This window comes from Podarcis filfolensis (genome assembly GCF_964270895.1).
Source record: "Podarcis filfolensis genome assembly, chromosome: 6".
NCBI lineage: Eukaryota > Metazoa > Chordata > Lepidosauria > Squamata > Lacertidae > Podarcis > Podarcis filfolensis.
The window spans coordinates 7,110,126-7,123,778 of record NC_139609.1 but is presented as its reverse complement, the minus strand read 5'-3'; the positions used below and the strand labels follow the sequence as shown (position 1 = coordinate 7,123,778).

At 44.0% G+C, this 13,653-nt stretch overlaps 2 protein-coding genes across 4 annotated transcripts in view; one reads left to right on the top strand and one right to left on the bottom strand.

Moving 5' to 3' along the window:
- Nucleotides 1-11,455, bottom strand: part of CACNA1E (calcium voltage-gated channel subunit alpha1 E) — a 494,249-nt gene extending 482,794 nt beyond the window's left edge. The window contains exon 1 of one of the 3 annotated variants that reach the window (XM_083621522.1): nt 11,138-11,455. The gene's annotated coding sequence lies outside the window, so the exon portion shown is untranslated. The remainder of the gene's footprint in view (nt 1-11,137) is intronic. The other 2 variants (XM_083621521.1, XM_083621523.1) reach the window with 2 other exon arrangements.
- LOC310765936 (sterol O-acyltransferase 1-like) overlaps nt 1-13,653 on the top strand; it is a 160,537-nt gene that overhangs the window by 20,002 nt on the left and 126,882 nt on the right. The gene's annotated exons all lie outside the window — the stretch shown is intronic.

The window sequence follows — 13,653 nt, the reverse complement described above, 5'->3', positions numbered from 1 at the left end:
GGGGGGTAGCTTCTCCTGCCAATGCAAGAAACACTACAGTGAGAGGACTTGCTCCCAGTTTATTTGCTGCATGAACTCGCTGCCTCTCTCCAAATGTCTGAATTTATGTGCTACCAGATGCATATCTGTAAACTTGTAAAGAATAAATTCACCTATGGAATTCACTGCCAAAAGGCAGGTTGAAGGCCACTCATTTATATGGCATTTTTTTAAAAAAGGGGTGGGACAATTCCCTGAAGGGCGGAGCTAACAGCTCAATGGATTCTCCATATTCAGAGGATTGGATACTTGGATGCTGGGCGTGTGGAGAAGGAGGGCTCTTCCCTTTGTATGCTGCTCAAAAGTTTTCCAGACCAACCTGGCCCACAACATTTTGCCGCCTGAGGCAAGGGCAAAGATGGTGCCACCCAACATCACCAATTCCACATACAAAAGCCAATTGGATTGGCAGAAGACCATGGACAACATAGTCCACTGCAGTTGAGGGCAGCCGACTATTTTAGAGGGACGCCAAACAGGCTCTACCGCACAGATAGCTCTGTCCTTCAGCACCTCACCAAGGCTCCTTGCTCCTCAGCATTTTCTGTCTCAGTCTGCCAAATAGTAGGGCCGGCCCTGTTAGATCAAATCACCTTTGGTTTGATAAAACAAGACCTATCTTATGTCTGTTTCTCCCTTTTCCTGTTACATCCTGTCCAGAATTGAATCTAACAACTACTACCCTTACCCCAAGGTGATCCTTAGCAGCCATTCTGTTATGTCACTTAGCATAAACCAGCTCTACTTCCCACTTTCTTTTCTTCCCTGCAGAGTAAAAGGTTTGCCATAATGTAACCAGCTAACATCAAATTTACCCTTACGACACTCAAGCCCAAGAGAAGAAGCTCTTGACGTTATGGGCACAAGACAGCATTCATTACAGCACTGCTCTCATGTTATGCTCCTGTTGGGAAGTACATCTTGAGAGATGCTGTCCCCCTTCCCCAAGTCTTCTGTTTGCTTTAAGTACAAAACAGAGATAGGGCTCTGAGAGAAAGGGGAAGGGTAGCTTTAAAAAAAACTGTGTGGCTTTAAAAAAATAACATTTCAGCTGTCACTAAAAAGTCATCAGTGTCTCTTTGAGTGAGTGAGTGATTCACACCCCTGTATGAAAAGTTTCTGAGTCATTGTATGGGATTTAAGTGGGTGGGCTGCATTGACTCAACCTTCAAGCGGGGGTGTGGGGTGTTGAGAGACGTTGCAAGTCAATATCAATATAAGAGTTATATTTATATTGAATAAGATATTGATGCCCTCCCACTGGGCAGTATTCAGTTCAGGTCCTGGGCTCCAATTTTTTTCCACCACAAAGCTCTGCAAGGTGAGCAAGACTGAAAACGGAAGGGCAAATCAATCCAGACATTGGCAAGGGGGTGTCATTATTCTGTTACGGGCTATCTGGACCTCCTCTACTCCCAGCCTTCTGTCAGAATGCTCCATCCGTGTATCTCAGGCTTATGTTTCATTTCTCTCACTGCATATCCAGAGTGCTAGTTTTGACCAATACAGAGTTTTATTTGACTCTGGGCTATGATACCTTTCAGACCACCTTTCAGCTGGCCTGACCCTCATCATTGGAGGCCCTTCTGTGGGTGCTTCTTCCAAGAGAAGTAAAGAAGGGTGGTGACAAGATAAGGAGTCTTTCCATTGGAAAGCCCCACACCTCCAATTTGTAGATCATTCTCCCCTGGGAGGCTCATGACATTGTCATCTATTTAGCACCAAGTGAAGAAGGCTTTATTCTCCCAGTTGTTCGGAACTGGAAATTGTTCTGGTTGTCATCTTATCTGGCATCAGCTTGTGTTCACCCTGTTGTTGGGTGGGGAGGTTTTGTTCCTGCCTTGAGACTGATTTTTGTGGCGAATTTTTAAGTATTGTTTTCCAACAGGTATATTTTATGCCTTGTCATTAGGAGTTTTGCTACTTCTTTTAGCTGTTTCATTCATTCGTTCGTATACGTGCATGCATACATCAATGTTTTTCTTTCAGAAGTCTAATATGCGGGACAATGCTCCCTCTGAAATTCACTGCTTCTTCTACCCCTTAGGTCAAGGAGATTTTTTTTTATATAGAAGCAATGAACACAGAAATGACTGCTAAACTTCCGCTATTTTTCCAGAGTTGCATTTTACATCATGTGAAAGATAAGATGAAATGAGGATTGTCTGGTAAGGAAACACCAGGAAAACTGAATAAAATGCTGTCTGGATGCAGCCAGTGGCGGAGCAAGCCGATTGGACGTCTGGGGCAGCACACGTGCCCTATGCCCAGGGGCAGGGCCAGCCCCCCGTGGGGCGGGGTGAGCCAAGGCAGGATGTTCCGTGGGGCCTCCGAGGAGTCTGCCTGCCTCCTCCCGCTCAGCCGCCCTACAGCTGGGAGGGAGGTGGCGGGTGGACCGTTTGGGGCAGCGTGGAGCCTGTGGGTGCCCAAGCCACCGTGTCACTCCCAGGAGCGTGGCTCAGGCACGCTGCAGGCTCCACAGTGAGTGCCTCCTGGCATTTTGTAACCCCCCTCAGTGGTGACACCCGGGGCAGCCCGCCCCCACCGCACCCCCTTCCTCCGCCCCTGGATGCAGCCTAAGTTTACAAAGTGCAGACCTGCCTGAATGGAACATCCTTAGAAGGCAAGGCAAAACATTCACCTCTCATGAAACCACTTAGTAAAATTGTCTGAGGAACGTTTAGCTCTGCAGACTGAGCAACTGCTATTTGGGCTAGGAAAGAAACATTAGCCACGGGAGGAGGCACTAGGCTGGAAGCTGTACCTGGGATCCGAAATGGATGCCAGGTAAGAGCCGCCCTGGCAAACATAAGCCACAGAAACCCTTCAGCAACCATCACGCAGATATTTTCAGCAGGAGGTAGGAGCTTCCTCTCTCTTGCCAGACAACGCCACTGCAAAATGCAAGGGTATTTGCTGAAGGAATAGTGTAATTATTCAAGCTGGCCCAATTCCTAGATTACAAGCTGCTATTTCACATGCCATTGAACAGCATGTGGCCCTTTAGCACATGCTAGAACAACTGACTAGTTACTAGAAAAGTGGTCCTTTCCAAAAGCAGAATACCATACCCACTGGCAGGATATACATGCCTCCCTGTACCCAACTTGCTCCAGCTTCTAGTTCACACATAGACATCTAATTTTGGAGTCCTTATTTAAAGTGTCCAGTTCTACTTTTAAAATCTTTTCAGTTTATCTTACACCCCGGAAAATGAGCATTCTGCTGGCAATTGGTCTCCTTTAACAGATGCAACTGGACTGTTTTGAGGTATTTATTTTAAAATAAATAAATAATAATAATAATGACTGACAGTGTAACACATGCGCAGTTTTGGAATGCTTGAAAATAAACAGCTCAGTTACACTGCAAAATGTAGAACACTGCATCTAGGGTGGGCCTGGTTCTCACCAAGTCAGTAAACCAATGCCAGGGCTGTGGGTAAAGGGACCATATGATGCATTGCTCTTATGAAGAAAGGCCTTAGCTCAGTGATAGAGCTCCTGTAAACAGTCCCACGTTCAAACCCCAGCATCTCCAGATAGAACTGTGGGAGCCCCCCGTCTGAAATCCATAGCTGTCAAGTGTCCCTTATTTGAAGGGACAGTCCCTTATTCCAGCGCCATGTCCCGCTGCTGTCCCTTATTGATAGATGTCCCTTAAATGTCCCTTAAATGATGTCCCTTAAATTTCAAAGGAAGCAGCTCCTCTCCCTCCCTCCCTGCCAGCCAGGGAGGAGGGAGGCTCCAACTGTGTTGCTTGGCTGTGTTGCTCACCCAATAAGAAGTCTAAGAACGACTGGGGGGTGGAGCTTGCATGCCTTGTGTGTGGCTAGTTAATGCAAGCTGAGGGGGGTTTTGAATGCTGGACGCCATTTTGTTGCACGTGCTGCTGCAAACTTTGCAGTGCAAAGCCAGGCTGGGGAGCCATCTTAAGTTGAGGCTGCATAGGCCTTGTGGTGCATGTGATTCAGATTCTATTCAGTTGAACCTCTGGTTACAAAGTTGGTTGGACAGTGTTCTCGAAGCTACCAGCATGAGTTTGACCAGACTGCAGGAGGACAGGAAGACTGGAGTGCCTGGAACAGGTGAGGCTGCAGGTCCCTTATTTTGGCTGCTGGTCCCTTATTTTCAAGGCTGCTGGTCCCTTATTTTCAAATCTGTAAGTTGACAGCTATGGAAATCCTGCTGCGCTGCTGCAAGTCAACATTGGCAATGCTTTTCTAGACGGACCAACATTTTGTTTCAGTATATGGCAGCTTCCTTTGATCCTTCCATTTGAGGAAAACAACATTAGAGTACAGGTGTCAGGGTGAAGGGATTGCCTTCTTCCTAACTTGTCAGTTTTCTTTGTACTATTGGGCTTTGTGTGAGCTCCCACCTGCACTCTGACACAAGTTGACAATGACAGAGAAATCTGGACCGCAGAATCTGGTAGCATCCCTTGGAGACTAGGAATGAAGCACTCTGTATATTTACAGCACATTCCTCCAACCTCAAAAAATTGTGGGCAATGCAGTCCACCCCTCACAGAGCCAAAATTCCCAGCCACCCTTAATGAACTATGGTGCCCATAATTCTTTGAGGGGGAAATGTGCTTTGAATGTGCTGTAATGTATAATTCTATCTCTCTCTCCCCCTCTTTCTCACACAAACACACAAAAAAACTTCTGTAAAATGTTATTACTAAGAAAATGTGTGCTATATCCTTAAGAGGGAGCAGTGAGAGAACATCACTAGAAGCACAGAGGTGTTGCAGGAACAACTTATTTTCTTGGTGGGCACAAATGGCAGAGGGGCACGCAATGGCGAGAGGTAGAGTTCCACCCCAGAACTCATGTCACAAACTGCAACGACAACTATTAAGTCAGAGGTGTAGCAAAGCACTCTACTCCACAGTTCATGACGGGGGCTCTGGGGGGGAGTGCATGGCCCTTTGCCCCAAACCACCCCAGTATTGTGGGTCCAGTTCTGTGGAGCACCCTCCAAATGGTTCATGGAGAGACCCCCCCCCCATCCCTGTTGAATTTTGTGAAGACTTGAAATTTCAGCAGTAAGCTTTTCTGATTTTATGGTTAATTTTAACTGATTTATCTTTCGTAAGCTTGTTGAATGCTCCATAAAAGCTACACTGTTGTGAGTATATAAATGGTTTAGATAAATAAATGAAAATAGAAAGCTTTTTTAAAAAATAAAAAAGTAAAATAAGCAATATGAGAACCTTGGTACTGTTTTGGAAGATAACATTGTCTGGACCACTGATAACAAATGAGTGAGCTAACACGATTTGCATTTGGGGAAAGCCTTCCTCAGAAAATAAGAGAAGCTGGAAATGTTTGAACATACAACACTAGAATATCTTTTAGACTCCCCACAGGCCTTGTCTGCATGTGAGCATTGTTAATGTGGGATAGAAAGTGCATGATCATGCTGTTTGAAATTTCTAGCAAGTATACAGTGGACATTCAAATTTCAGACATGAGCAATGCACCCTACACTGTCTGGCGTGAATGTGCCTCTAGCTCCTTAAAAAATAATAATAAGTGACTTGGATACACAGCCTTGGCTGCTCTCCATGGTGCTGAAATTCTGCCTCTCTGTCCCACATACCAACTCACCCTTAGCAAAGAATGAACTCTTCTTCCCTAATTCATTGGTTTTTAAAATAAAGAAATATAAACTCCACACACACACTGTCGCTGCCACCAAAAAAAGCCAAAGAAATTGACAAAAGTTAGAACCCATTCAAAAACACTTGGGACTGAGCCTCAAGGATTCTTGTGAAAATCATTTCCAAGTAAACATACACAGTTTTTGGGCTGCATATCATGGAGTTAACCAATATACCAAATTTACATAATTATTTCAGCTGCTGCATTTTATAGCATAATCTGAGAATTTTGGTTACTTTAGTACAGCATTCTGGAACTCCCTAAATGTGCCTCAGTACCCCAAGCCAAATTAGCCTACATAATGCATATTGTAATGGGGGCATAAGCGGAGAGGTTGTGTGAGCAAGATAAGCTAAACCCTTGGTGCCCCCAGGGAAAAGCTACATTTTACATGGATCTCCATATTCCAGTAAGTCAAGAGAAAGAGGGGCAATGTGCTGCAGCAGGGAGAAGGAAAAAAAGGAAAGCGATGGCCAGTATTACCCATAAAACACTGATTTGTAATAGAAGATACAGGAGCCAGGAAAGTTACAGAATCAGAATAAACGTATCTAGATCCCAAATCTTGGGACCAATTATTCACACCAGCATAATTCAAGATATCCTAACTAAGGACTCTTCCCTTAGTTAGTCCTGCAGAAGCAAATAGGAAATGAAAAGGGACGTCAAATAAGAAGCTAACTTTAAAATTAAAAAAGTCTAGGAAAACAATATCACTTTGGATATAGAAGGCTGCTGTATTGACACATGGTAACGCGGTCAGATTCTGCCATGAGGATCAGAATCTCTAAATTGATGGAGACAGAACAGATTACAGAAGGAGGAGATGTCAGCCTAAGGGTTTGCACAGCAGCATATTCCTGAGACGTCGCCAGTGAGCTGGTTGCAGTGAACACGAAGCCTTTTTGTGTTATGATCCACAACCCACTTTTGCCAGGTCTAAGAAGTTGGCACTAAAGTAGATTCACTATATATCTATATCTATCTAATCTATATCTATCTATCTATAAGGTAAAGGTAAAGGGACCGCTGACCATTAGGTCCAGTCGTGGCCGACTCTGGAGTTGTGGCGCTCATCTTGCTTTATTGGCCGAGGGAGGCAGCGTACAGCTTCCGGGTCATGTGGCCAGCATGACTAAGCTGCTTCTGGTGAACCAGAGCAGCGCACGGAAAAGCCGTTTACCTTCCCACCGGAGTGGTACCTATTTATCTACTTGCACTTTGATGTGCTTTCGAACTGCTAGGTTGGCAGGAGCAGGGACCGAGCAACGGGAGCTCACCCCGTCGTGGGGATTCGATCCGCCGACCTTCTGATCAGCAACTCCTAGGCTCTGCGGTTTAACCCACAGCGCCACCCGCATCCCTATCTATCTATATATATAGATATACATAGACTCTCAATAGAAAAACTTTTTTAAATAACATGCTGAAGTTAAAATGTCGGGCAGCTCAAGGTAGACTAGTAAGTGTGAGCAAAGTCACATTCACTGTATTCAATTGTGCCCTGCGTATTCCTGAGAGACATTCTCTCTTGCATAGGCTGAACTTTTGGCCTTGCTTTGTATTTAAAAATGACAAGAGTGACAGAGTGGGCTGTGTTTGGTTAGATTTACTTACTAATAAGTGTGTTTAGGACTGTAGCCCAAAATCTGCCATTGCTGTTCTGCTCTCTTTGCTAAAGTTAATTGACTTCCTCCTCGCTATATGCAAATCTTACCTGGCTCAGTTTAATCAGATTGCAGAGGGAAACTCTATAGCAACTCAGTTAAAAAAAAAAATGCACCTTCCCTCTTTATGCTACAATGTGACATTTGGCTTTCCTAATGATCTTTAGTATTCTACTCACCTGATTTAAGTCTTTTCCAGATATACTGCACTGCTGCTTCTTTATTTGTATTTGTACTTCTGTTATTTTTATTTTATTGATTTGTTTGACTTCAATAAAAAAAGAATTAAAAACGTAAAAGGTTTTTTTACAAATTTAATTAAAAATGGTTGTTTTTATTGCACCTTGCTTATTCTACGAATAACTTTATTGAGGAAACTTGTTTTTTTAAGCAGCAGCACAATTTTGTTGAAATACCTCAAAACAAAAGCAATCTTGAAAAGGTAGATATTGTCCACCAGTAATATACTGTAGAAAGGTAAATGATAATCCTCAAATTGCAACACCCCCCAAAAAAGACAGAATAGATCTGGCAAGTTTTAAGAAGCTAGTACAGCAGGCAAGGCAATCTGATTAGAGGAAGTGGTTTAAAAAAACAAAACCATATGAGTGAGTGCCTCAAGAGTGTGTGAAGCACTGCATAGATAAGCATGTTCAACATAAGTCTAACCTGAATCTAGTTTAGGATTCAAATAGTTGGGGATTGGGGGGCAATAGAAGCCCTGGTAGCTGAAAATGCAACAGCTATTGGCAACAGTCCTGTGGAAAACCTTTCGGTGCATAAAATGCTACTGAATTTGACTATCTATCCCATGGGTAGGCAAACGCCTTCAGATTCCGGCCCGCGGACAGTTCGGGAATCAGCGTGTTTTTACATGAGGAGAATGTGTGCTTTTATTTCACATGCATCTCTGGGTTATTTGTGGGGCATAGAAATTCATTCGCTGAGGGACAGTGGACCGGCCCCCTGCTAAAAAAGTAGTTTGCTGACCCCTGATCTATCCCATGAGTGGGCAACCTGTGGTGCTCCAGGTGTTGCTGCACTACATACAACTTCCATCATCCTGACCACTGGCCATGTTGGTTGGTGCTAAGGGCAACTGGAGCCAACAACATCTGGATGCCAAAAGGTCTGGCATTCGTTATCTCTAGCCCATTATTATCGGCACTGTGTGGCAAAGTAGCTCTCAGGTAGAGTCCCAACCTTGCACCCAGAGGTTTTTTAAGAAACAAAAATGCCAAGGATTGGACCTATGACCTTCACATGCAAATGAGATTCCCTGTCATTCAGTTATGGGCTCCCTCTGATCAGCCATGGCCATTAGACACTGATGGGCTGTCCACCTCAGGCCCCCAAATGTCTCTGGTCATCAAAGAGGTCCTCTACAGGACTAGCTGTTCTTAATGGAATAGGAAGGATGGGGAATTTGCCAATTCCAACTAGAATTTGCCACAACTATTACTCTTGAGCAGCCCAGCTGAAAATCAGCAGGACCTTTTGTGTGGCAGTAGTTAAACCGCAGAGCCTAGGGCTTGCCAATCAGAAGGTTGGTGGTTCGAATCCCCACGATGGGGTGAGCTCCCGTTGCTCGGTCCCTGCTCCTGCCAACCTGGCAGTTCGAAAGCACACCAGTGCAAGTAGATAAATAGGTACCGCTCTGGCGGGAAGGTAAATGGCATTTCCGTGCGCTGCTCTGGTTCGCCAGAAGCGGCTTAGTCAGGCTGGCCACATGACCCGGAAGCTGTACGCTGGCTCCCTCGGCCAGTAAAGCGAGATGAGTGCCGCAACCCCAGAGTTGGTCATGACTGGACCTAATGGTCAGGGGTCCCTTTACCTTTACCTATCAGAAAGGCCTTAAGGAGCTACCCGGGTGCATCATTCTCAAAAGAATTTTCCCGATTTTGTTGGGGCGCCTAGGTTCCCCACTCCTGCTCAAAAGCGCTTGATGCTTTGATTTTAAAAAGGGTTAAACACAGGTCAAAGGGTTTTAGAACAAGGCTGGACATCTCTTTTGGGAGGAGAGCATTATAGATTGTGGTCTATCAGTTGCCATTTTGCTGTGCAACCTGACTCCTCAGAAGTGGTCTGGCTCCAAAATAAAGATTGTGCCATCTGCCCATTTGGAATTCACAATTATGAAGAACATGTGTTCAGGCATAGCATTAGAATAAAAAAATCAGTGAAGAGATTCAAGACTAAAACATACAAGATCTGTGTTCCTTTAAAAAGTTTGCCTGTTGCTGCTGCTGCTGTTGTTGTTGTTGTGGGGGGGGTTGTGGGGCGGGGGCTTGCAACCGTTCCTTGATTAAAATTTGATGGAGTTGCTAGGGGCCAGATAAAAACTGCCCCATGTATTATGGGTAGCCAATTTGCCAATCCCAGTTTATTTAAATGATAATGCTCCAATATCCAATATTAATTGGATATTGGGTCAATTGTAGGGACTTTGCAAGTCTTCTGAGGTTACTGGTGAGACCAGCATGACTAGCCAGGGGTCCAGCATAAACTTCTTGAATTTTCTGCTACTGAGGAAGACCAGAGTGAGTCAATTTTTTCTAATGAAAAACATTTCATGACTGTGCTACTGTGACTACAGAATATTGCAGTAGTCAAAGCTTTTTATACAATTGTCCCAAAGAACAGTGCTCTCAAATCTATCCCTAATTGTACTGAGAAGAGGATGAGATCAAGAAAAAAAGGTTTCAGAAAACTGATTCACCCAACGAAAGGAGAAATGATTCATGTATGGTGTGATGGGAACACTTTTACAAAGCACATGGCTGGAATGTGACATGAGTTGGCTAAGAAGCCCTCTCCAGGAGCCCCAATGAATGGAGGTCCAAAAAAATTGTGAATGGAAGCAGATGATGACAACTGCAACATTAACGAGGCAGCAATTAAACAACTAAATTGCTGTGTGATGAAATATGCAAACCAATATGATGCTAACTTAATTGTGGGGTAGGAGGGGGGAAGAAAAACTAAGGCATAAGAATTCAAGCATTTAAGGAACCATTTCCCTTACATCCTGCAAGTTCTGAAAAGGGCTAACCGTCCAACCGTCCACCTGTGACTCTGGTGGATTTCTTAGCTGCAGTTCACCTTAAAAGGATCCACCTTAAATGAATGAGTAACCTCCAAATGTAGGAAGGCTACCTTAATAAAAACTTTCTCCAGCCAGAGCAAAAGCATCTTCCATTTAAAAGTTCCACTTACAAACTTTGGTTGGGGGATGAAAGTACAAGAAAAATCCACCTGTAAAAGAAGCCAGGGTCAAGTAAAGCCCCAAGAAACACATGGCCAGTATAAAGCAGAAGACGATAATCCTAAGGATTGCAAAGAACCCATTCTGACCAGGTTGCTGTACCTCTACATCAATATTAGTAGAAAGCACCTATGCATAATTCCAAAGTTCCTAGCATTGCCATAAAGAAATGATAATACGAAAGCCAAAAGGATTGGAGATTGAATTCTGCAATGATTAAAATCTATTCTTTAGATCAAAGGCAAAATGTAGCCACAGTTCACTCAAAGGGAAACTGGAGGAACTAGAAGCCAGCCAGCCATTCCTCTCCAACAGGTAGCAGCATCATTACACTGAGATTAGCTACTACTCTAGGATTCCTTCTTCTGCAAGGTATAAAACACAGAACGCCAAACAAGGGGGGGAAATTAAAGAGGCATTACCTACTTTTAGTAAGCTAGCAATCTACCCCAGACAGCCATTATTGCAAACAGAGGATCTAAAATAAGCTCTTACCTTGAATAACATGCATAGCTCCTGGAACTAGGCTGTGATATTATCCCAGAGACATTATTTGTAATAGAAAGACAAAATAAGACTGAAGGAAGGAGGAGAGACGGAGGGGAAGAGAAGAGGTGGAGGGAAATAAATAATGAGAAGAGGACTGGGGAAGGAGCGGAAAAGGGAAAGGAGGAGAGGTGGGAAGGGGCAAAAAGGAAAGGAGGAGAGGGGAGGAAATGAAAATAGAGACAGTAAAAAATCTGTCTCCTGCCCACACGGTGGAAAAGAAATTTCTGACAAGCAAAAAGAGAGAGAGAGAGAACTCACACACATACCAGAGGGGGCAGACAGGCGAATAACAAAGCAGAACAAGGGAATCAAGAGGAATAAAAAATGGTAAGACAAATGTCTAGACCTAAAGCATACAGAGGAGATGGGGAGGTGGAGAGTGAAATTGAGGGTTTGCCGGGAGTGCCATGCTATTTTGCATAATTAGAGTAGTAAACAGCCATGTGTCTGGCAATTTAGGTCAGCTGAGTTGTTAAGAATGTGGGTGAATTTGACAGGGAGCAAGGGGGAGCGTGGACCGATCCAATATCACACCAGACTTCTCAAGAATAAAGAAGAGAGGTCATGTTGAGCCTCTGTTATTTGGCTGCAAGTTGCAAAAAGGACGTTCGAGGCAGAAAAAGTGCTCTCTCTGGGAGAGCTCTCCATAATGGGCATGCACAGGTATAAGTTGCTGTGCAAAATCTGATATTGCTAAAATGCAAAATTGTGTGGCTAACCAAACGCTCTTTCAACCTAAATCTAACCCTTTGTTGCTCACATTGTGTCCAGCCGTAACACATCTATGGCTCAGTTTGTCAGAGAGAACACACACTTGTTGCTTCCACAAATTTCCATGGACATTTTCTGAGAGCAAGGTTCATTTCCTCTGGATCTTTTTTTTTTATTTTGGAAGCTCCTAAATATACTAAGTATTTGATCAAAATGAAGCAACCTGATAGCCCCAGGATACTTAAAGAGTTTTATGGGTCATTAGCAGTGGCAACAGCAGCTTGAGATGAACCCAGAAGCCACAAGGGACCATTGCATTATCTTGCAGCTTTCTTCCTTAACAATAAGATTCAGGCAGCCAGTTGGAGTGATAAAGCAAGCAGGAACATCATATTACCTCCCCATGGCCATCTGATTCTCAGGACCAGGATTCTGATCTCTGGCATGATCTATTCCAGTTTGAACTCAGTGCAACACAGAGCAGTTGTGTTCTTCAGAAGGTGGAAGGGTTGAAGGCATGATATGCCCCAACTTCTCCTATTTACCAAGACAGCCCCCATTTTCTGGCAACTCCTGCTGTAAATTACTGCACATTTAAAAACCTGGGGAAATACAGACTTCTTTTCCTGGCACTGAAACAAAAGCAACGTTGATGCCAGGCAAGTCTCTCTGGGGTGGGAATTCCATAAACAGGGTGCCATTAATCAAAATGTTTTCGCTCTGGTCACCCCACCCCAGAGAGACTTGCCTGGCATCAACGTTGCTTTTCTTTCAGTGCCAGGAAAAGAAGTCTGTATTTCCCCAGGTTTTTAAATGTATTAATACATTTTTAATGCTGCTAAGGGTTCTTGTTTTTTGGGGGGGCGGTATATTTATCTTGCTTTTCTCAACTGCTCTGGAAGCGCACCTAATTTTCTATATTCTAGTTAACCTTGGTTGCTTCTTACAATGGAAGAGTTTTTGATCCTTAACTCACAATCTGAAGTTGGACAGTGAAGGAAAGAAAGTTCGATCTCCTCTTTGTGGAGGAGATTGGTCAGGTAAGTGCAATATTAACTGAAATGCGATAGCATCTCATTATTCTCCTCTCCATATCTTCTATATTTTCTTTTCTTTTTAATTTATTTTTGATTTTGACATTATTAGCAACCCAAAAGTGCACTAGCAGGGTGTTGCATCATACCATAGAGCAAGCAAAATAAGCAATAAATATTAAGAAAAGGAAATGGTAACAAACTAATGTAAATCAAGATACCAATATGCCCCAAGTTGATATGGATGGTGAATACTGAGCCATCTATATGAGAAGCCTTTCCTAGACAATTGACAGTTGGCTCTGGTGCAAGAAATGAGCAGTGGAGGAATTGGGTGTGTGCAAGGCTCTGGAGTGGCTCTCGATATTATGGAGTGGAGGGGCCTACTCCCTGTTTTCTCCCATGCTGGGAGCCAGCATGGTGTAGTGGTTAAGAGCGGTGGACTCATAATCTGGTGAAGCGGGTTTGCTTCCCCACTCCTCCACATGCAGCTGCTGGGTGACCTTGGGCTAGTCACACTTCTCTGAAGTCTCTCAGCCACACTCACCTCACAGAGTGTTTGTTGTGGGGGAGGAAGGGAAAGGAGATTGTTAGCCGCTTTGAGACTCCTTAATGGGCGTAAAAGGTGGGATATCAAATCCAAACTACTCCTCCTCCTCCTCCTCCTCCTCTTCTTCTTTTTTTTAGGTGCCAGTTCAGCCAAATTGCTGTTCCAGC